At 38.5% G+C, this 24,243-nt stretch overlaps 1 protein-coding gene across 12 annotated transcripts in view; it reads left to right on the forward strand.

Annotated features, from left to right (window-relative positions):
- Magi2 (membrane associated guanylate kinase, WW and PDZ domain containing 2) overlaps positions 1-24,243 on the forward strand; it is a 1,425,274-nt gene that overhangs the window by 875,270 nt on the left and 525,761 nt on the right. The gene's annotated exons all lie outside the window — the stretch shown is intronic.

Genomic DNA, 24,243 nt, shown 5'->3' on the forward strand with positions numbered 1-24,243 from the left:
GCCCTTGAACAACTAGCACAAAAATTAGCTCTCATTCAGCCTCATGACATCCCTGGAGTAATTGTCTTTGCAAAATAAGCTCCATGGTGGCTATCCCAAGCAATATCCTCATTTCACAGATGACTAAACCAACACTCAGGAATATGTAATGCTTTGCCTACACCACAAAGCTAGTGTGTGGTAGCCTGAGATGTCTTTAGGGTACTAACTGGCTTCCTCGATGTCCTTTGACTGAATGAAAAAAATACTTGAATTTGTCATTTTTTGAATTTTTTGTAATTGAAAATGGGAAAGTACAAAAGGAAACTTCTCTTACTAATGTTAGTGGACTAGAGCAAAGTTGATTCCTGATAGCATGAGCTGAGAAACAAAGAAAGCGTTAGGAATGTCATTAGTAAAGCTGTGCTGAATATGACAAGACACTGAGTGAAGAGCCAGTGCTTTATCTTCACTCATGTATTTTAAAGGTACAACATAAAACAAAGTAAGCACTGGAAATAACTTAGATGAACAATTATTAAGTGTCCAGATATGCTTGAACATTTTACATAAATTCATTTTTAAAATCAAGTGATAAAACGATTATGTGTGCTCTACAGAGTGCTCAGCTAATGAATGTCTTAGCACACAAGCATGAAGACCCAAGTTCCATCCACACAACCCACTAAAAAGTCAGGTGTGGTTACTGTACTGGGGAGGCAGAAACAGCCAGGTCTCAAGGGCTCATTGTTGGCCAGCATAGCTTTGTTAGTGGGCCACAAATTAGTGAGACATTCTGCTTCAAAAACCAAGGTGGACTGCTCCAGGGGGTTGACAGCCGAGGTTGCCCCTGGTTTTCACATGGACATGAATGTACATATGCCTACATGTACACATGCATTCATACACACACAAGCAAACCAACTGTGCAGGTGAACTATCCCAGAGCCATTTTGTAGCTGAAAGAAAGATGATTAAAGGGATGGAATAACTAACCTTGGGTGAGGCATCCATGTTCCAACTAGAATTACAGGTCAGTGAATGTGAAATCATTCATTTTCAATGATATAACTGAAAATACTTAAAATCGTGGAGGAAGGAGATAAAATATTTTGGAATTATTTTAAAATCGCATTTCTAAGAGAAGATAGCTAGGACGTTTGCTGATAATACAAACTGTTGCTCCCAATCCTTTACAGTAAGACCGCCTTGTGTTCATCCCCAGTAGCAAATAAACCATGTATGGTGATGCATGCCTATACTGCCAACACTTGGGAGGCAGGGTAAGAAGGATCAAAAGTTCAAAGCCAGAGCCTATTTCAAAACAAAACAAGGGTCTGGAGAAATGGTTCAGCAGTTAAGACACTGGCTGTTCTTGCAGAGGACCAGGATTCAGCTCATAACATCCATGTGGCAGCTCCAATATAATGACTCCAATATAAAGGGATCTAACAATCTCTTCTAGCCTCTGAGATATACACTTTGGAAAACACTCATAAAATAATTTTTAAAACAACACAATAAAAATGACTTATCATTAAAAAGAAATAAATTTACTCGCAAGGAACTTCAAAATTTACCTAACATCTACTACTTAACTGTAAGTTTTATAATTAAGAAATGAGGCAATCATTGGGCACAATGAGATTCTTTACATCACCAAAAAAATTAAAGATATTGAATCACAATGAAATTCTACCCTAAACGTGTGTGTGTGTGTGTGTGTGTGTGTGTGTGTGTGTGTGTGTGTATGTGTGTGTGTGTGTGTGTGTGTGTATTTACTTTTGATTTAGTTGAAATGAGAAGTGTAATAGTCAGGCTTCTCTACCTGAACAGAACTGATAGAATGAATATATGTATATTAAAAGTATACTTATTAGATTGGTTTATAGGCTGTGATTCTGATAGGTTCACAGTCCACAAGGCTAGATATCCCAGCTGTCTAGATCTGGTGCTGGAGTCCTGGAGGGCCATGATTATCTGTCTGGGTTGGATAGCAAAGAAGCTGTTTGTAATGTTGGTGAAGGAATGTCTCACCCACAGGCAGATGAACTTTCCAGTGAAGGTGAGTGCAAGGGGGCAGACTCACAGCTTCCTGCTTCCATGGTCTTTGATGTGAGCTGTTGTTTGGGGGTTTTGCTCTTTTGGTGGACCTGCCACCCAGCTCCCAAATAAATCACACATGGAGGCTTATTCTTAATTATCAATGCCTGGTCTTGTCTTAGTCTCTAGCCAGATTTTCTTATCCTAACTTAACCCATTTATGTTTTGCCTCTGTGCCTCTGGTCTTTTCCCATTCTCTTACTTCTTTAAATCTTACTCTTACTTTGTAACTTGCTTTGTAGCTAGTGGCTGAGTGGCTGGTCCCTGGAGTCCTCCTACTTCTCTGGCTCTTCTCTTTTTTCTTTCTCCTTCTATATCTTTCTCTTGCCTTGCCATTGGCCATTCAGTTCTTTATTAAACCATCAAGTGTTTTAGATAAGCACAGTAACACAGCTTCACAGAGATAAACAAATGCAACATAAATAAAAGTAACACACCTTAAAATAATATTCTACAACATTTCCCCATTTTTGTCTACATAAAAAGGTTTTAAGTTTAACATAATAAAACTATATACAACAAGAATTAATTTATAATATTCAGCCCATTTATAGTTAGCATATTCAGAGAAAATAATGCATTATCTATCCTATCTTAGTGAATCTGAATTCACACCTAATTTACTTTCTATCATAACTAAGGAAAATTGCAACTATAACTATCTAGTCTTCAACTCCATCAAAGACCCAGAAGGATGTAATATTATCGAACAACAGAGACGCTTGGCTGCCTGCAGTCACCCAAAGTTCCTCTGTAACATTGGGGCATCCATCTCCAGCCTACAGGCCTTGAATATCTGGCAGACTTTTCTATGAAGCAGGAATTCTGGACTGTCCTGCCTTGTTTTGGCAAAATTCATCAATCACTTTCCTATGTATCCTGCAAAATATCTGGCAGACTCTTCTGTGAAGCAGGAATTTTGAAGGACTGTCCTGCCTTGTTTTGGCAAAGTTCAACAGTCTTTTTCCTGTGTGTCCTGCATGTCTAGTCTGCTCAGCACACTGTCAGCAGTCAAAGGCAAGAACAGTTTCTTTGCCCAGTGGCTAAGCTTACCACAAACAAAGCAAACTCCATAAGGAGTTTCTTCAATGCCCGTTATCTCTGAAGTAAATTGGTGCTGCCAGGAACAGATGTATCTTATTGCCATGAAAAGCCCTAAGTTAACAAAACATTTTAAATGCCATATTCCATAGGTTTTGATAGTTTGAAGACTATCTTTCTATCTAAAATATATCTCTATATGATCTAGAAAGAATACCTAACATATCTACAAATTTGATTTTTATAAATGAATAACCACTAGCCTATGTTTTCTGATTATCCTATATAGTTTATAATAACAGCTTTCAAAAACTAGACTTTTACCTTACATTTTTTAAATAAACTGTATAGGTAAAATACCTTAAACAAGAATAGAAACTTACATATAATATGTCTTAACAAAAGTAACATTAAATTTTTATCAATATACAAAAATCCTTTAAACAAGAGTAGAAACACACATACAGTGTAACAAAAATAACTTTAAATTTGTATCAATATACTATATTTCCCTAAAGAATAACATCTACAACCCACTAAATAACCAAAAACCATCCACATACCCCAATTCTTGGGAATGTTGACATAGTTTTCTCCATACTTCTTCCTACTGTCTGTGGACAAAGTATCTTTAGGGTCCCAGAGAGGAAATTTTAGATAATGACCAAGCCCTGGGAAGTCCAGCTATAATCTTTGTTGATAAATATCACCTATCAAGATTCAGGAGGTCTCACCTGATCAAACCTGATCCATATTAACACTGAAAGAGTCCACAGCCTCTCATCTCCTGTGGGAACAGAACTCCAAGGCATTTTTGATTTCCACTCGACAAATATATTTTTGACTTCTTTTTTAAAGTGAAGTCATTCCTAAAGTATCTAGTTTGTTCAGTTTAGCATCCAGTTCATAATCCCAAGTGTCCTAGCAGTTGTCTTTTGCTCAACAACATTCAAAAAATTGAAAATCAACAAAATAACACACAGGATCCAGACTCCCTGTGTATTTCCCATCTTATGTGGCTTTTTTTCTTTTACTCTCTCTTTAAAGACTTTATTTTATAAACTATTCATTTTTTTTTCATTTTTTCCATACTTTCTTCCTTTTCTTAAGCTTACACACATTGTTAAACACATTGTAACCTGTTTAGAGGTTTTTCCATCTGTATTTCTTTTACTTTTACTGCATATCTGTAGTCTTTTTTTGACTGCATGAGCAAAATTTAGACTGCTAAAATACACCCAGATTTTCCAAGTGTAGCTCTCAGCTGGCTCTGTCTGTTTCTCCGGTTGTGAAAGCCAAGTATAAAACTCAGAGCCAGTTGGAGGTTTGTCTGACCAGAAACTGCATTCAATCTTCCTAGAGCTAGAATGCCAATACTTGCACTGCAGCAGGCATTTTTACTTAGATTTTTGTTCCTACTTGACTTATTAGTTGCTCAAGGATTCAGTGATGGACAGAAACTATCTGACAGAAACTCTTAAAGAAGTTGTATACTCTGTTTTTTCCAGCTTTCTCAGGCTCTGGATGGATAGTTCTGCCCAACTTGGTGTACCAAATTGTTGTTGGTTTCTGCTCTTTTTTGGGGGGTCCACCACCCACCTCCCAAATAAATCACACATGGAGGCTTATTCTTAATTATGAATGCTCAGCCTTAGCTCAGCTTATTTCTTGCCAGCTTTCCTAACTTATCCTATCTACCTTTTGCCTCTGGGCTTTTCCCATTCTCTTATTTCTGTAAATTTTACTCTTACTCTGTGGCTTGCTGTGTAGCTGGGTGGCTGGTCCCTGATGTCCTCTTCCTTCTCTGGCTACTTTTCTCTTTCCTCCTCCATCTCTTTTCTTTCTTCTTCTCCCAGATTTCTCCTTCTATATATTCTGTCTGCCTGACAGCCCTGCCTATCCTTTCTCCTGCCTTGCTATTGGCCATTCAGAACTTTATTAAACCATCAGGTGTTTTAGACAGGCACAGTTACACAGCTTCACAGAGTTAAACAAATGCAACATAAACAAAAGTAACACATCTTATAATAAGATTCTACAATAGTGAGCTGTTACCAGAAGGTGTAGTCGAGATGTAGGATGGGTGTTCCTGCTTCTAACAACTGGATTAAGAAAATCTCTCATGTGAGTGTCTGGCAACTTAAATGTTAGTTGGTTCTAGAAAAGGTTAAATAGACAACCCAGATTAGCCACCACAAGAAGCATTGGTTTTCAGTGTTGATCAAAACCTGCAAATTAAAATTGATTAATATGAAATTAATCTTAAGATCCCAGACATAATAAAAGCAGAGCTGATTTCCATATGATTGCTATTTACTCTTCTGTCATGGTGGTTTTCAAGTCAGGACAGCAAGTGACTGGTCAGGATCCTTCCGCAGTAATCCTTTCCAGCACATCTTATCTCACTGTGTGTGATCCATTGTGTCTGTCTGTGACCATCCATCATCCATTTGTCTCCCATACCTATGAAGTTTAAAAATATAATTTCTACTTTATCATGTAAATTGGACATGTTCTACATAATACATGTTATAAATAAAAAGAAACTATTGAAATGCTACTTTGATTTATTCATAGTTAAGCTATTAATCCTGTGAAGTCCATAAAATCTGAAAAAAAAAAAAAAAAAACTTCTATACTTAGACCTGTTTGCAGACTCATATCCTCTGCTTGTGATGCAGCCTTATTGCTGAATGTTTAAGCTGTCATTGTGGGTGTTACATAGACTTTGCATGGTCTCTGCAGTGGTGGGGAGCAGACTTAACATAAGCATTAAATGTTTTGATGTGAAATATGTATCTGGAAATAAATATGGTGCTCTGTATTTAAACGGTACCTATGGCCTCTGCCACTAAAATTTACTGAAGCTCAAAAAGTTCCTCTGAGAAAAATCATCTGTCTGGGATTTAAAGACAGTCATGGATGACTGGGGTCTTATGGCACTGAGTTAATTATGTGGGGCCCTGGCTCTGGCTCATTGTGTGTCTCTCTTGAGTGCCTCTAGTCTGTTGCCTTTTCATGCTCCTGATTTCCCAAGACTAATAATCCTAGAATCAGTACTGCTTTGCATCAGAAACCTAATGGTCAAATGCTTGAGGAACTCAGCTAATCATCAGTGCCCAGAATCAGGAGGGTGTGTGTGTATGCCACCTCATGGGGGCCATGAGCCTTGACCTGAGCCCTCTTGGTCTTTGGGTAGCAAGTCTTTCAAACCCAACTGAGATTTTTCTTGAGCTAGATTTTTTGTCTTTTTCTTCTATACATATTACAATTATCTTTGAACTTCTTCTCTGGCAAGTTGTAAAAGCTTGTCAGTTGTACCTGATTGCCTGACCAGAGCATCTCAGCAAGATGACAAAGTTTTGGAGAAATTTGACGTCTTCCTTCTAAGTGTTTCTAAATTCGGTCTCCTTCTCACACCCTTCTCACCACCACTTCCACACTGTCACCATGTGAAGTCCCTGGCAAACACTCCACCCATGTGGTCATTGAGCAAGAAAAAAACCAGAAACACTGGTAGAGGTGAAGGGAAATGGATGTATTTTTACACATAGCTGTGATGACTTCAAACTTAATGTTAGAATTGCTAAAATTGAAAACTATAAAGCAAAAATTTGGCAGCAGAACACTAGAAGAGGCATAAATTCCAAGAATTCCCTCCCTGAGGTGTGGTGAGCAACAATAAATTCATGAAAGTTCTCTTTGAACAACAGCGGTGGCAAAAGTTATTTCTCCATAAGCATTCTCTGTGGAGCACACATCCCTTTATTGCTAGACAAATTATCTCATAATGCCTCAGAAGCTTGTTTGTGGTTATTACCTTTCAGTAACAATACCAATATCTTGAAGAAATATATTTTATTCCACTTAACTAGATGCAGTATGATTTTAATTCTACCTGTTCCCCTGAGGGAAAGAGTATATCATGATGTTAAGCCTTCGGCCACCTGAAGTCTTCATAAACAGCACATTTCCTTTGCTTCTCTGAATCCCATCCATTGCAACTTATTCCAATCAGACATCTATTATTCCTTCCTGCAGTTTGGATTCCTCCATCTACTGAAACGTCACATAAGTAGCAAAGAATATTCTGCTGAATATTCCGCTGGTTTTAGTGTCATTGTTGTTGCTAAGGAAACCATTTGCTTTTACCACAGTGCATAGGACATCTGTGCCACATGGGGCCGGCTACAGAAAATTGCATAACCTCAAACACAGAGTGGAGAAGGATGGAATATAAAAGCACAAAACAGAGAAACAAATACAAATGAAATTTCTTTTACATGATGCTCACATTGACTGTTTTATTTTACATTAAGGAAGATAGAGGATGTGTATCCGCAGATCTCAGTAGCATGGAACATCTTTACGTATATAGGTGACACTTCCTGGATGAGTCTCGGGGTCCCTTCCAGGCATCTTGCAAAAAAACTCATCATCATCATAGCCAGTTCTCAGAGAGTGGACCAAAGCTAGTGGCAATGTAATGATAGTTGAGAACATATTTCTTCCCCCATGGTCTTCTGCCATTGCTTCCACCACCACCACCCCTTCCTTATATCTTATACCTCTCATTTCTTCATTCTCTGATATTCTTGCTTTCTAATACCTCCTGCAGCTCTTCTCTGTCCTCCACAAATATTAGTTTCTTCATTAACAATTCATGCAATGGCCTATTGATTCCCACCTTGATTGGAAGCTGACCATCCCTGAGGGTATTGCCTGCTGCTGCTTACCAGGAGGAAGAAGAGCTGGGCTTCAGCATGCTCACCATGGCATTTCTCTTCCACACTGGAGTAAAGTTTGCTCAATTGTATAAGCCTTCTTGTTATCACTGTCACCCTCTCACCATCCCCTGCCACCAAGTCACAACCTTTATCACTAACATTTTGGAGCCTGACCTTCATTCTTCCTTTATGTTAAGCTAGGACATTTCAGTACTCTTGTAAATAACCCAACTAAATAATGAGATCTCATGTTACTCAGTGCTTTAACTCTGCTGATGATGTCATTTCATCCCTTTCTATTTGTATTGACTATTCTCTTCGGAATCTTGTTCCTGCCAGAATTTAGCTCTTCTCACTTCTTCTGTTCCACCTCACATAGTCCTCCAGGCCCTGACCTCAATATCTTCCCAGTTCCTCCATCTTCAGGAGGGTATTCACTTAACTACACCAAAGACTTTATGCATGAGATTCTTCTTCCTCACCGAGTCTCCCAGTCTCTGGTCCTTTGCCTTCAACTTTGCTCATATACTTTTCCATACCACCCACCTGAGATCCTCAACTGTGTGTTGATTCTCAAATCTGCCGCCTCTACAGTTCTCTAGGGTAGTTAAGCATATAAAACTAGAGAAAGCTTCAGGTTAATGCAACTTAAAATCTTTATCTATCTCAGTTCTTCACCTTGGGGTAGATGTGCTAGGCTTCTGCTCTACCAACAGTGTAGGCAGTATTTTATCCTTTATCCTCTGTTAGGCTGAAGTAGCTGCTTTCAGTAGATATTTCAGCTTTATAAGCAGCAGAATGACTGCATACAAATGAGAGTCCTTTCATCATACACACATACCAAATAACCTACAGACTGAGCAGGGTGTGTGTGTGTGTGTGTGTGTGTGTGTGTGTGTGTGTGTGTGTGTAACAATTTGGGAAAACGAAGCCATCATATATACATACCAACCAAGCTAGAAACTGAGGTGTGTGTGTGTGTGTGTGTGTGTGTGTGTGTGTGTGTGTAACAACAACTCAGGAAAAAGAAACCATGGATGTGAATTGTGAATGAGGTAAAAGGAGATGTACATGGTAGGTGTTGGGAGAAGGCAAGCAAAAGGGGGAATTTATGTAATTACATTACAATCTCAAAGTATATTAAAAAAATTTTTAAAAGTACCTCTGCTAGTCAGAAGTAGACAAAGGTTGACTGCCAAATAGAAAATTAAATTCAAACTCAGCTTTGTCTGAAAACAAGATAAATTTACTATTGCTGTTGATATGTATTTCCACATCCATAATTCTATACTTTGGAAATTATAAAAGAATTTTGTGCATAGCTTTATGATCTAGCAATGTTTTAATGTGGAAAATACCTAAATGAGTACTTGCTTAAATCACAGATTATAGAACACCACCATTTAAGGGTTATAATGATTACATTTGCCACATCAGAGTTGACATTTTCCATGGCATTTTATTCATTCTCCCTTGGAAGCCTTTTTCACTTTTGTGGCTTCAATTATCACCTCATGAGGCTCGTCAAAACCACTCTGTAACTCCTACTGAACTAAACCCTGACTGTCCGAATATCAGTCAGACATCTGATATGAATATTCTGCTGACACTTCAAACTTACCACATTGAAAACAAATTAATATTCCTATTGCTATCTAATTCTTCTCTCCTCTCCATCTTTCTAAGCCTCATGCCCCTTTCCAAATTCTGGCATTAACGTTAATGTTCATTTTCCTTTCTTCTCCCAAAGATGTTTTCTTGTTGCAGCCCCATTTTGCTCAAACTTGGCCATCCTCTGTTTATCCTTGCTTTGTGTATGGTGGCATATGAAATTTATTAAATTATTTTCAAATTTGTGTTTACTTTTAAAGTTTTTTCTTTTATTTTTCAAAAATTTTACACACACATTTTATGTATTTTCGTATCATCCACCCCCTTCCTCCACTATCACCCACAGGACTTTCTCTCCCAACTTCATAGTCTACGTTTTCTAATACCCACTGACTGAGCCTTGTGCCAGCTGCAGGTGCACAGGTCCACTCTCATCCTGCATCTCCTCCTTGTCCAGCAGTCGTCAATTTCCACTAGCTGTTCAGCTATGGGTGAGACTTTGTGACCCACACACCCACACACCCACACACCCTCACACCCTTACGACGGGTCATTGTCTATCCTGGTCTTGCACAGGTCTTGTGGCAACTATCATAACTACTATGAATTCATAGGTGTAACTGTTGCATCTTGAAACACTGTGGTCGACAATCTTTTTACCCCCTCTTCTGTAATTATTCCTGGGCTTTGGAAGAAGGTGGGTATGATATGGATGACTCAGTTAAGTACTCCACAATCCCTTATTCTCTGCCTGTTGATCAGTGTGGGTCTCTGTGTTACTTACTATCTGCTACCAACCTGACAATGGTACCAGGCATGGTTTCCTTCTTGTGGAGAAGGCCCTACTTGCCTTGTCAGTAGGCAAGTCTTGCAGGCTGGTTGTTAGTGTAGCTCACAGTGTTCACAGCTGTGTAAAACTAATGATGCCTTTTCTCCTCTGGTAGCTTTCATAGTAGCTCCCAAAATTATGAAAGCTAGTCAATAGGGATGAAGCTTCCAGGTCAGTACCAGCTAGATTTTTCTATGTATTATGACATAAGTATGCTGTATCTTCAGCAATAGGGTCTTTCTATCAAGTGCTGGTGGATAGCCAACAACATTGACAATATCCTGGGTCTATGGTACTACATTGACCAACAACTACAAAAGAGGTAACCCATTCCTAGCTGTGTGCTTTTTATTTAATATACTATGTTGTCTAGGAGAGTCATTGTTTTCTTTTATTGTTTAACTGTTTAAACTTGTACACACACACACACACACACACACACACACACTTCTACAGTACTAGGTTTCCATTTGATTTTTGCAAAGGTCTCATTATCATTCCCTATATTCCCTCCTCTCCCTTGTCCTTCCATCCGCCCGCCCCACTCAGTCCTTGCTCTAGATTCCCCACCCCCACTTTGTACTCTCTGTGTTATATCTACCCTCCCTGTAAAGCCTCTCAACACTATGGCTTGGTGAGTATATCTTTTGATTTCTAAATCTTCCCGATACCTTGATTGATTTATTGGTCTATTTTAGCCCCTCTTGATTTAAAATAAATCATTCTCTTTTATTTTGTGTAAGATTGTTTTCCAATATTGCTGAAAGTTATCAGAGGTGGTGATGTGTAGCAAAGTAAAATCAGAATATCCACATACATCTGTATGCCCCTGTGTGCAAAGCTTGGATGGATTATCCTGCTTCTTTTCGTTTTGTTAACTGAACACTTCCCAAACCAGGATATGACAGTATGAAGTCCTGTATTCTTGAGGTGTGCAGATGATGAATAATAACAAAACTCAGGGAGGGCAGTGTAGCCAGTACTGTACTTTCTTTTTCTCATTGATTGGTCTTCTTTAATGGGGAAATGTTTCTGTCCTAGTGAGTGTTAGCTTGGGAAATTATTTTAGTATCAGATAAAATAGTGCATGCCCATCAACAGTTACTCATGTTCATAAATATCATATTTAGAAAATTACTAACTGCCTCAGTTAAGCCCAAAACAGTATGGGAAATGTCCTCACTTCTCATGAAGGGATCTTCTCTGAATTAAACACCTATTAATGCCCCCCTTGTTTTATATTTCATCCTGTAGTATTAGAAACTTACTGAGTTTTCTATTAGACCAATAATTAACTCTCTAATATTCAAATCATTCAAGGAGTAGAGAAAACAACGCCCTAGTATATTTATAAATTTTATAAATAAAAATGAGAGGAAAGCAGGAAGCAACTCCTTTCTTCTGGGCCGCGCCATTGTTTTGTTTTTATTTTTCACTAGAATCAGATGGCACACTGGTAAAAGCAGGCTTCTAACTATGCAAATACTCACTGCAGTGATGTGGACACAGGGGCAGAGATGCCTTTCCTTGCTTACCAGAAAAAGTGTTGTTTGGTGAGATGCAAATTGAGGTCCCAGGAATTCAAAATTAGAATCAAATGTGTAGCATGAACACCCAACAGCACCCTGCCCATGACCTTGATTATGAGTGAGTGGCTCTCTAATGTTGGGATCATATGTGTAGCATAAACACACAACAGTACCCTGCCCATGACCTTGATTATGAGTGATTGGCTATCTAATATTGGCCTGATGTGTTGACGATAAGGCTTTGTCTCAGAGGATTCATCTTCAAGTAGCTGCAAAGTTACCATCCTTGAGTGGACCAGCTGAGAAGTTATTGGGTCCAAGTCCCAGCTAAGATAATTGCAATGACTGTCACATTGGTGTGAATTCTGCTTTATCATGTGACTTCTTAGATGCTAATAAGAAAACATGAAGCTTCGGGAAGTATGAAATAGAGCCCTTGGTGTCACAGAGCTCACACTGGCCTCCTCAGGTGGAGCTTTAGGTTGGTGTTGAGGTATCCACACCTTGCAAAGTCAAAAGTAACCATGTTTTTGAACATTTCCTTATTTATTTTTATGTATATGAGTGCTCTCTCTGGATGTGCACCTTTTTTCCAGAAAGAGAGCATCAGATCCCACTATAGATGGTTGTGAGCCACCATGTGGGTGCTAGGAATTGAGCTCAGGACCTCTGGAAGAGCAAGCAGTGCTCTTAACTGAGATGGCTGGGCTGGAGAGATGGCTCAGCTGTTAAAGGCTAGGCTCACAAACAAAAATATAAAAGTAACCATTTTTACTGCCTTATATTTGCTAAAGTGTATTATTATTTTTAAATTGTGAAAATGAGCCTTACAGTTTATGTTTTTAAAATAGGATTTTCTCTTTGATACTATGGAATTGAACCCAGAATCTTGTCCTCTACCACTGACCTACATCCCAAACAATGAATTTCACACACACACACACACACACACACACACACACACACACACACACACACACACACACACACACACACACTACATGAATAATCTGTTGGGTTGAACTGGTTTAACTGAAAATAAAAGTTCATTGTCTTTTATCACTTTTTGCTACTTAAAGGTTTTGATCACAATAAATCAGTTTAATTATATTACATGCCACTTGGTCACACTTAGCTGCCAGAATAGAATACACATATTTATTTTACAATTAATGTTATATTATCTCTGTCTGGCCCTATATGAAAATAACAAATAAACTCAAGGACAGACACTCTTAAACTCCATTTAATCCATGCCAACTTTACACCAAGCAATTTCAGGCTGATTTATTTGTATTCAGTAGATACATGTTAAATAGTAACCACACTCCATGATTCTGTAGGAGTTGTTCAGACAAGAACAAACTCTCAAAGAATTTATATTTAAGCAGGAGACCTTAGTCACATATACAATAAACTGTATTTTAAAATGGAGTTTCAACAAAGTGCTAGACAGGACTAGTGGTGGGAGGTCACTTCTATTTTTCCAGAATGAGAGACTGTAGGGAGGAAATAGCATTTGAGCTATCCATTTGAAATCTTTTATTCATGCGGACATATTTTTTTAAATAAACAAAAATCAACCTGTACACTACTGGCTGTACTGAAACCAGCTGTGGTGAGGGCGATCAGAACAAACAGTCAAATATTTGTTTAATGATTTTTTCCCCCATAGAGGAAATTTTTGTCTCATAGCTGTATGTTATATCTTTATCATGTCTGTCTATGTTGGCTATAAGTAGAATCTCCTACTTTTATCCATAGGGTTGAGAACCTAGAAGTTAGATGTAGTTTGGTTGTTGGACACAAGAGCCTGTGGCAGAGTGGAGACTGAGGAGCCCAGGTCTGCTCCACAGTGAACTTGCTGGCTACAAGGTGGAGGACACAAAAGGCAGTGGAGAGGAGACCTACCAAAAATTCTGTTCCTTCATAATTGTTTTATCTGGTCTGAAAGCTAGGGGCCTGCTTGGGGCTGACCTAGGTCCTCTGAAAGTATGTGACAGTTGTGTAGCTTGGTCTGTTTGTGGGGTCCCTAGCAGTGGAATTGGGACCTGTCCCTGGAGCATGAGCTGGCTTTTGGGAACCCAGTCTCCAAGCTGGGTTTCCTCACCCAACCTTGATACATTGGGAGGAGCTCGATCCTGCCTCAATCATGCTTTGTTGATTCCCATGGGATGGATGCCCCTTTCTGACTGGAGGTGGAGGAGGAGTGGATCAGGGGGTAGTGTTGTATATTATTTTAAGATGTGTTACATTTGTTTATGCTATGGAATATTTGTCTAATGATACAAAGATGTGTTGCATTCCTTTATGTTGCATTTGTTTAACTCTGTGTACCTGTGTTACTTTGTCTATCTAAAACACCTGATTGGTCTGATAAAGAGCTGAATGGCCAATAGCAAGGCAAGAGAAAGGATAGGCAGGTCTGACAGGCAGACAGAATATATAGAAGGAGAAAGAGAAAGAGAAAGAAAAAGATGGAGGAAGGAAGGAAGAAGTAGCCAGAAAAAAGAGGATATAAGGGAACAGCCACCCAGCTACACAGCAAGCCACCAAGTAAGAGTAAAATTACAGAAGTAAGAGAATGGGAGGCAAAATCTGGGAAGAGAGGATGAAGGAATAAGAAAAGAAGGGGCCGACCATCCAGTCACACAGCCAGATACACAATAAGAAGAAAAGAAAAGATACACAGAAATAGAGAAAAGTAAAAGCCCAGAGGCAAAAGGTAAACAGGATAATTTAAATTAAGAAAAGCTAACTAGAAATAAGCCAAGCTAAGGTCAGGCATTTATATTAAGAATAAGACTCTGTGTGATTTATATGGGAGCTGGGTGTCAGGCTCTCAAAAGAGCCAAAGAATAAAAGAGAAAAAAACCCAACTACAGAGTAGATGGGAGGTGGAAGGAGGTAATGGGAGAAGAGGAGGGAGGGGAAACTGTGGTCAGCCTATAAAATAAATTTTAAAAATTAATAAAACAATTTCTAGAGGGAGGAATGATGCTATTTTTCTTATACTCAACTGTCCATGTGTAAAAATAAACTGTGACAATTTTGGCAAAGAGAAATAAAAGGATGTATAAAGTAGCTACATTGAGGTACTCACATATATGTGTGTAAGAGGAACATATATATAAGTACACACAGTGCACAGTAATAACATAGCTGATTGTGAATGTAGAAATGAATACACGCAGGCTTTTTGGTATACAGGTAGAATATGAAGCATTGATAGGAGACTGAAGTCATACTTGCTGTGTTATTGTATAAGTCAACATCCTCTCTATTCCTTTAGCTGTGAGGCACATGATCTAGAAGAGCCAGCCTTTCAATGCCACAATTCTCTTGAGAATTCTTGTCATAGGAAAGGTGTGATTTCAGCAGGGAGAGGGAGACTTGAAGAATGCTTGAGAGAACAGTACGTGAAGTAGCCAGCCAGGCGAGCCTCTGTTTGTTCTCTGTAGCACTGGCTGTAGACAGTAGCATCCAGAGATGCTGTCTACATAGCTTACCAATGACGATTACAGGGCTCTGCTTTGTTCCGTCTTTACAGATGTGCCTGATTTAGTCTGCATTTCATACAGCTATTTCTAGGGTTATCACCACAACTGCAGGATACAGTGAGCTGTACTGTTCTGAAATCAGGCCACATTGGTGCTTGTGAGAGTTCACACCCACATCAAACAGTGTGTCTTTTCTCATATGGGTCAAGTTTGTCAGCAAAGTGCACATATCCCTCACCAGGAAGTCAGAAAGACTATATTTATGTTGCACCCAGTTCAACCCCTAACCATAAATTACTCTCCCAGGACCCATTCAATCTCACTGAGGTTCACGTTATCCACTCTTCCAGTTTTCACGTGACAATATTACCTTTCCTACCTCATGCAGAGAATTTCTATGAAGCATAATATAAGCTATTTTATGAATGTATATGAAACCTTTTTTGGAAAGCATAAAGTACTAAGCAAATGTGAGGCATTATTCTGATCATAGAGCCTTCCAAATAGACTAGCATACATTGAAGTTTGGCTTACAGTGGTTACTAAATTTCCTCTTTCAAACATCAAAATAGTTGGCTGGTTTTACTGCAGTAACCATTTCCCCATTTTGCAGTGTCATGTCTGAGTGAAGCGATGATTCTGCCTAACCGCTCTGGGTTAGTGTAAGGGTTGGTGTAAAGGATGTAAAAATGAATGCAGTGTGAAATGACAGTTAGCAAAGAAGAGGCCATAAACTTGGGTGAGAGCATTGAGGGTGTGTGAGAGAGGACAGAGGGCAAAAAGGGAAGGGAGAAATTATGTAAGTGTATTTTAATCTTAAAATTATATATAAATTATATATTATAAAATGATGCACAGATATTCAAGTAAAAGTAAATAGATAAACATTTGGGAGTCTGAGTCCTGTAAAATTCTGTATCAATGATTAGTCAATAAAAATCCATCCATGAGAAATACTTAATTGTTCTCATATGTAGGGGTAGTAAGATTTTTTTCTCTTATAGCAACCTATAATGATAAGATGTGCTTTTATCAGCAAGGAGCAAGATAAACTGGCAGGATTAACTCACTTCCCAAATGTGAACAATAAATGTTCAGAAATGAGTTTGTTATCATCACTACATTGTATTCTTAATTGTCTTCAGTTGTTTTGATTTCACAATAATATGATCCAATTTCTCATTGTGGTTCCTTGTGCACAAACTCTCTTGCAGGCAAAATTATTCATTTTATGTGTGTTCCTTGTAGCTCATACAAAATTTCTGATATTTGGTCATTTATTGCATATGAAAAATGAGAATTTTGTGATTCAAACTAGAAAAGTCTAGTGCTTTATTTTAGGCCTATATTACACAAAATACAGTTTAAATTAAAGTGTCTTATTGTATTTTATGAACAACTGCTGTGGAATGTTAAGGTAGAAGTTTTGCTGTGGCTTTTATGTTTAAAAGAGAGCAAATTTAAAACAACCATCAACTGTCAGTTAAGCATAGATAAATACCTGAAGACTGTGACCAACACAATGTTCTATATGTAAAAATCTAGAAAAAGTACCTATGAAGCAATTCAAGGTAACTGTTCAGTAGTGATGACTTCAAGGGAAGTTTCATAAGGAAAAGGAGACCCAGTGAAAGAGCAGAAATCCATAGATTTTTCTATGTTTGAAGAACAGACATTAGTCAGGAAATATAATTTGACAGTGGGAGTTGGTTTAATGTTTGTAAAATCTGGGGCTTGACAAGGAGTTTGCTGAGAGTCTTCTCCTTAGCACCATATTGTTCAACTGTGAGGGGAGCAGCCTCAATGGAGGAGCTATGACTTTGGTCGTTTCACAGAGGCTCAGAAAATCCTTCTCCAACTTTATGGCCTGTGTCAAAGGAGAAGGATGGGGCTGAGAATGACCCCCCACCTCGGCTCTTCCTCAAATGCTTCCAGGGTACCTTAATTGGGGATTACTTATATTATTGGTATTATTGTGGAAAACTAGGCTTCATTTGAAAATCTGCTTCTAAAAGAAATTGTTCTGCTGAGGTGTGTCAGTCATTGTGGGAAGATGCATGAGGGCCTGGAAATCTTCCTGGAGTTCACAAATGCAAACTGAAGCCCAGTGAGACCAACATTTTCAATCAAGACCTGTGGCCTGGCAGAGCACTTTCACGGTATACAGGGCTTGGTAGCTCTGCTTTTTCCATAGATGTGTGGCTGTGCTCTGTGTGGCCAGGAGTCTGCTTCCTCTGAATGGAAGCCCCATGAGACCATAGTTGGGCCAGTTAATCAAAATATCTCCAGCCCCTAAAAGATTTCCAGGATGTGTTCCTTTAATGGTACAATAATAGTGTAGCATTGCTTTCTTTTATCTTTTATTAAAAATGAAAACACATTTTCAAGATTGGAAATGGGAAGAAAATAGAATCAATAACAGATTGGACAGAGCACTAACCTGATAGTACAATGGCCAGCCTTAAGGTTGAGGCACTCACATCAGACACTGGGCCACATCTCTCCATGAAGGCCATTCCCCTCTAAAAGGGGATTCTTCCACATCACCCCTTTCTCTCCTGGAGTAGATCAGATACATGCTATAGGAATCATGGTCTCACAGTAGGTGAAATTAAGCCTTTAGAAGTATCTCAGGGCTTGAAATCATCTCTATCATTACAGCTACATTGGTAGCTATGTGATCTGGGGTGACATAATTTTCTGAGCTATAGTTTACTCATTTGCAAAAATTGATATATTTTTAAACTACTGAACACATTAGTGGAGGTATACATCATGAAATATAGTGTTTGGAACAGCGTAAGAATGTAATCCTTAGCAGCCATCATGACATAAATATATAACTTGGCTTTTGAATTATTAATCCTGGTTTGTTAGATTTGTGAACAATACACATTGTCCACAGAAGTGAGGTTGCATTCTACCAGTACCATTTTAACAACAGAGTCCCCAGATTATTTTTTTTATTTGAAGGATATTGAGCTTACCTTAGCATTTTCCTGTTGTAATCCAGCACCTTGAGCAGCGAACTCAGATGCATTTCCAACCTCTGACATTTTACATATCTAGCCATAAGGTATTTCTTCCATCCAAGGGAAACATTCAGGTATTGCAAATAGTTATTTAAATTCTTAAATGTGAAACTATGTTGTGAAATAGAACTGTGAACATGCTTATGTAGTCAGAGTGCATCATAAGTGACAGACTGATTGCTGACAAACAGGTACATAAAATACTCCACTGCCTTATAAAACCTGAGTTACAGTTCTTAATGGGAAAAAAAAAAACCTGAGATGGATTCACAGAATGTTTGTTGTACTTTAGTTTCATAATTAACTTCTGCATTTTCTTCCTACCTCTTAGAATTTTGAAGACCATCTCTTGTAGTTCCCTCCTTTAAAAGCCCAAACCAGACCTCCTGCTATTCACAGCCAGCACCCAGAGCTCACTGATCCAGACTGGCCAACTTGTACTTCCCCTTTATTCAGTCTTCGACCTGTGGCCCTATTGCTCTGTCTTTGAACTTTTTCTCACCTTTACATTTGCTGTTAGTATTTGCACTGCCCAGCAATGGATGTGCTTTTAACAGATTTTGGATTCATGTTCCACTTTGACCCCGGGCACCCTAGTTGGATCAACTGACATATCCCCACCTTTTCAGTGTTTCAAACATACATAATCACTGTGTGTCTAGATTAATCACAGGTCTGCAGTTCTTAAAATAATCCGTTAAAGCGTGGCATACATAGCTGGCCCTTTGCTGACCACATTACTGCAGTTTCTCATTTTAACCTGGGCAGCTTTTTCTTAAGATTGTTCTTAACCTCCATGGAGGTTAAATGTTTTCATGAATATTTCTGAGTCAAAAGGAAAATAAATTCTACATAAGAACTCATGGTTAGTTTTCTTTATAACTTTTACATTAAAAAAAAACCACAAATTGTCCAATAAAATGTTCAAAGCAAATTGGGCTTTTATCTCATGGGCAGCCTGAACTGGCAAAAGCTCTCTGTACTTGGCCTCAAGATACATTTTACATTTTCATGTCATTCACTTCAAGCACAGCAGCTGGATAGGAAGTTACACTCAGGCCCCATCAAAGTCTGGAAGGTTCTTCAGGACAGTCTCCTCAGAACTGCCTGCTCTGAAGGTTGACATGCAGCAGGAAGATTTTTTAAGTATGTGGCTCTCAGATCAGCCATGCTGGGAATATGAATCAGATGCAAAGTAGATGTCAAGAGGAACACTTTAACTAAGTAAGCAAGCAATAAGATCCCCTGAAATAAGGCAAAAGCCAGACAGCTGGCTTGACAGCAGATCTTTCAGAAGATACTTGGAAGGTCTCAAAGCCCTCAAGCTTATGTAACGAAACTCTGAGAAAGAAAAAGAAAACACCCAAAATAAAGTTAACTTCATATGCAAAAGTCCAGGAGAAAACCTGAGTGTTTTCAGAGTTTTATTGCCCTTTAAATATTACACTAAAGCAGTGAGAGGTTGTGCAGAATACATACATCTGGGTACGTCAGCGACAAAAGCATGCTATCTAAATTGTAACATAGCTACTGAGTATGAAGTCACTGTAGCATTCTAGGCACTGTCCTAGGTGCTAAGTTTATAGCCACATATCTGTTAATATGCTCAACATTTCCACAATACAGGCAACTTCTTTTTAGCTGACGTGTAAGCCAAAGCTCCGAGAAGTTAGCTCTGCTGCTTCAGTCACACAAGTGTCAAGTGGCAGAGATAGAGTTTGAATCCTAGACTAAACAACATTATTATAGAAATTTAGAGGCAAATGTAGAACCAAGTGAAATCCCTGTATGAATTCAGGAGGAGTGGGCTTCCCATTTTTGGACTGGCATCTGAACACCTACAAACTTACTAAATTTATGCACAGCAACTATTTATTTATTTATTCTCCTCTCCAGTCTGAAATAAATTAATATGGTTTACATAAATTCATACAATAATGAAAATGGGTCAAGGTAAAAGAAAAGTAATATGAAAAGATATATTAATTCATGCTGAAAAACCCTGTATAATTGTATTATGCAGTCCGTATACATTTAGAGCCAGACTATCACCCTATCACTATGTAGTCTGTATACGGCTACAGTCAGACTATCACTCCATCTCTATGGAAACCAGAAATTGAGGAGGATGATCTGTGTGATGTTTTGTATTGATTGTCAACTTAACTGGTTCGAGAATCACCATGGAGACTGTGGATGTCTGTCAGACATTCTGAATTAGGCTAATTGTGGTGGAAAGAGCTTCCCTAAGCTGAGAAGCACTGTTCCCCGAGCTGGGATCCCAGACTACACAAAGAAGAGGCCTGGCTAAACAGCAGCATTCATTATTCTCTGATTCCTGTCTGCAAATGCTGTGTTACCTGCTGCTTCTGTGTCCTGCTCCCACACCGCTCCCACACCACACCCCATGAGCCACATCCTTTCAAACTGAAAAACAGGATTCATTCTTCCCCAATGTTGCTTCTTGTCAGATAAGTTTTTGTCACAAAACCAAGAAAAAAAAACTGATATAGTTGGTTAGAAAAATCCATAATGCCTGTGAGCAAAAGACAAGATGCAGCTTATATATTTCTACAACTGGGGTCTTTTCTTTCTCTATGGGAACTAGGCATTAAGAGACTTGGTTAGTTGCAATATTCACAGTGTCTATGAGAAAAGAAGACTAAGTACTTGGGTTATGCTGAGCACTAACAGGTCTCTACATGGGCGAGAATGAAGGAGACATAGTATGAAGTAACAAGCACATTGCCATCAAGGATCACAAAACTGTTACTTCAAATCTTCAGTATGGTCCAGTGGAGCCATGTGAAAATTAGAGCGAGTAAAAGTCTTACCTGTCATTGGATCTGGTCGTTAACCACCTGTGTTCTGTTGATACAGCTTATTTTTTAAGAGTAGATTTTAGAATATCTGGAAGACTGCACAGGCAATCTATCTTTCTCCTAATCTACACAAATATTATTTTTCTTGACTGAGCTTGAAAATGCATCAAACCATGCCAAATCCAAGCTTATCCTCTCTGACATGTGTCTTATGCCCTGGTGCTCAATTGCCAGTCAACTGGAGCATTAGATGCTTTCTCAGCTGAGTGGAAGGTAAGACTCATTCCTTATGAAACCTGAGGTGCTGGAAGAACAGGTGCTAAGCACACTGTCTTAAAGTGGCTGTGTTTGCTCCTATGGCCAGCTTTACCAAAAACTTATCATTTAGATGGCTTTAATCAGGAGGCATTTATTTCTCACAGTTGTGGGGACCAGGAAGTCATAGATCACAGTATCCAATGTGGACCACTTTCTGGCTATTCACACACTATAGGGGATGCAATTGGACTACATTTTGCTTCCTGTGTAAAGACACTAATTCCTTTCATGAACATACACCCTCAAAAACCCAAAGTCCCAACGTCCCCACCACAAAACACTATCAGTGTGGGAATAAGTATTTCAGAATATGAATTTGAAAAGGACACAAAGATTCAGCTTTTAGTAGAGGTGAAGCATAAAATTATGTAACTCAAAAGCAAGACTGTCATCAGAAAATGAGATTCAGTGCATGTTAATAAAGACAGAAATGGACACTTTCTAAAGGATTCAACATCCAATTGGCATGTTTCTATCCTGGTTTATAATAGCCTTATTTGACATGCCATAACATATTTATAGTAGGATTTTCCATTTGTTAAGAATCCTATTCTTTATTTTTCGTGCCACCTTAATAGCAAGGTGCCATTACACCTCAGCAAATGTCGTAAGGACAAAGCCTACTCCTAAACAAAGAAGGATGAGTATTGTTCCACTGTGCGTGCCTGGGGGTCAGGGAATGGAAGTGCCTCAGTGCATCATGGGACATTGAGAAGGAAGGCTCAGGGATTGGACTTGCACTAGGTAAGGGATGAAGAAAGTGGGAAGATTTCCGCAGCCTAATCTCATAAGTATGCAGAGAGGGGATTTTTTTTTTTTTTTTTTTTTTTTTTTTTTTTTTTTTCGAGACAGGGATTCTCTGTGTAGCTTTGGGCCTTTTCCTGGAACTCACTTGGTAACCCAGGCTGGCCTCGAACTCATAGAGATCCGCCTGCCTCTGCCTCCCGAGTGCTGGGATTAAAGGCGTGCACCACCACCGCCAGGCAAGGGTTTTATATATACTATGCTCAAAGTAGCTGAGTTACCAGAAGTTTCAGCAGTAGCAAACATCCATGAACATTATTATATGCCAATAATCTTCTTTATTTAATTTCAATATACTCTCAGAACAATTTCACACAGATGGTTTTAAAATTCTTGCTTAAAAACAACAACAACAAAAACCACAACTCATCATTGAAATATGGACTCAGAAAATTTAGAGAACTTGCCTAAGTTGAAACATATGACTTAAGAAACTCATATGAAATTTATTTTTCTTTTTTCTTGGTTTTTAGTGGAAGCCTTAGATATTGGTAGACTTGAACTTCAGGCTAAACAATTTGTTAGCATAAAGTTAAAGCATTGTAGATTTTCCTGTGGGAGGAAGTGACTATCAACACTTATACAAATTATATCAAGACATTAAGGGTATTCCAGTTAGTCCCATGTTGGCTAGATTTAATGTAGCACATTAAATAGCCATGTGTTCTACATTAGCCCATTTTGAAAATTGGTCTGTGTGTTTCATTTTGTGGCTGTTACAAGTTTAGAAGAATAAACAGCAGAATCTTACCATGTACCTTGCTATCAGTATCATTCAATAGTGGTTTAGTAATTGAACGGTGGCTAATGATCCAGCACACTGTGATGAGTCTTCAGCTCTCCCAAGTAAATACAATCTGTTTAAGTCAGCATTGCACAAGAATAGTACTGTTTGGCATGACCTCAAGAGCCACAAGTGCAGTTTATCACAAGGTATAAAGATTTATAATTTCTTGCTTACTTATTCAGTGTATAAAACCTAGATTGAACCCAGCAGGAATGCTGTGTTGGGGACCTATCATCTAATACTTTAATTTCTAGTGAGAATGTTATCACTAAATAGGCAAGGGGTTTTATAAGTGCTAACATAAGCAATACTAGAAGCCAGGATACTAGATTATGAAATTAGCATATCTTATGAAATTTTATGATATGAAATTTTGCATACTTCCAGAAGATAGTATTCATGTTTTTATTTTTGTAATCAACATATGTCCTGAGTTCAGTGATTAGCTGCACAGCATGTCCTGAAGATGCATTGTACACCCCGAACTTTATTGTGATTCAGAATTACATGAAGATACTGTTCAAATCCATATTAATTCTGATTTAGTATATCTGGGGCAGGCCCTGGAAAATAATGTTTTCATTGTCTGAGGTTCATGTTGTGCATAACAAGAGCTTAAATTAGTCTATAAAAATCATCCCCAAGGGGCTGGAGAGATAACTCAGAGGTTAAGAGCACTGACTGTTCTTCCAGAGGTCCTCAGTTCGATTCCCAGCAACCACAGGGTGGCTCATAACCATCTGCAATGAGATCTAGCGCCCTCTTTTGGTCTGCAGGTGTACATGCAGACAGAATGCTGTATACATAATAAATATATCTTTAAAAAAAAATCATCCCCAAGACCATTGTGTTAAAATCTGTTATATCTGGGTGTTTTTTTTTTTTTAAGGAGAAACATAGTATGTGTAGAAATTATAGTAGATGTAAATGTATCCTATCCTTAAAAATGGCAAACTAGCAAGTCATGAATACTATTGTCAGTTGTCTGGAAACTTCTGGCAGCTCCCATCAAAAAAAGACTATTTGTAAAGCAGGAAGGTGGTGGGATTTTCCTTTTAGTCAATGTCTTGACACATGTTCAAAGCTATCTACCTCAAGGTGCAGGGTAATCATGAGTTCCTGACACAGACACCTGTCTGGGAAATTACACTGAATCTACCA

The sequence above is a fragment of the Peromyscus leucopus genome, chromosome 3 (genome assembly GCF_004664715.2).
Source record: "Peromyscus leucopus breed LL Stock chromosome 3, UCI_PerLeu_2.1, whole genome shotgun sequence".
NCBI lineage: Eukaryota > Metazoa > Chordata > Mammalia > Rodentia > Cricetidae > Peromyscus > Peromyscus leucopus.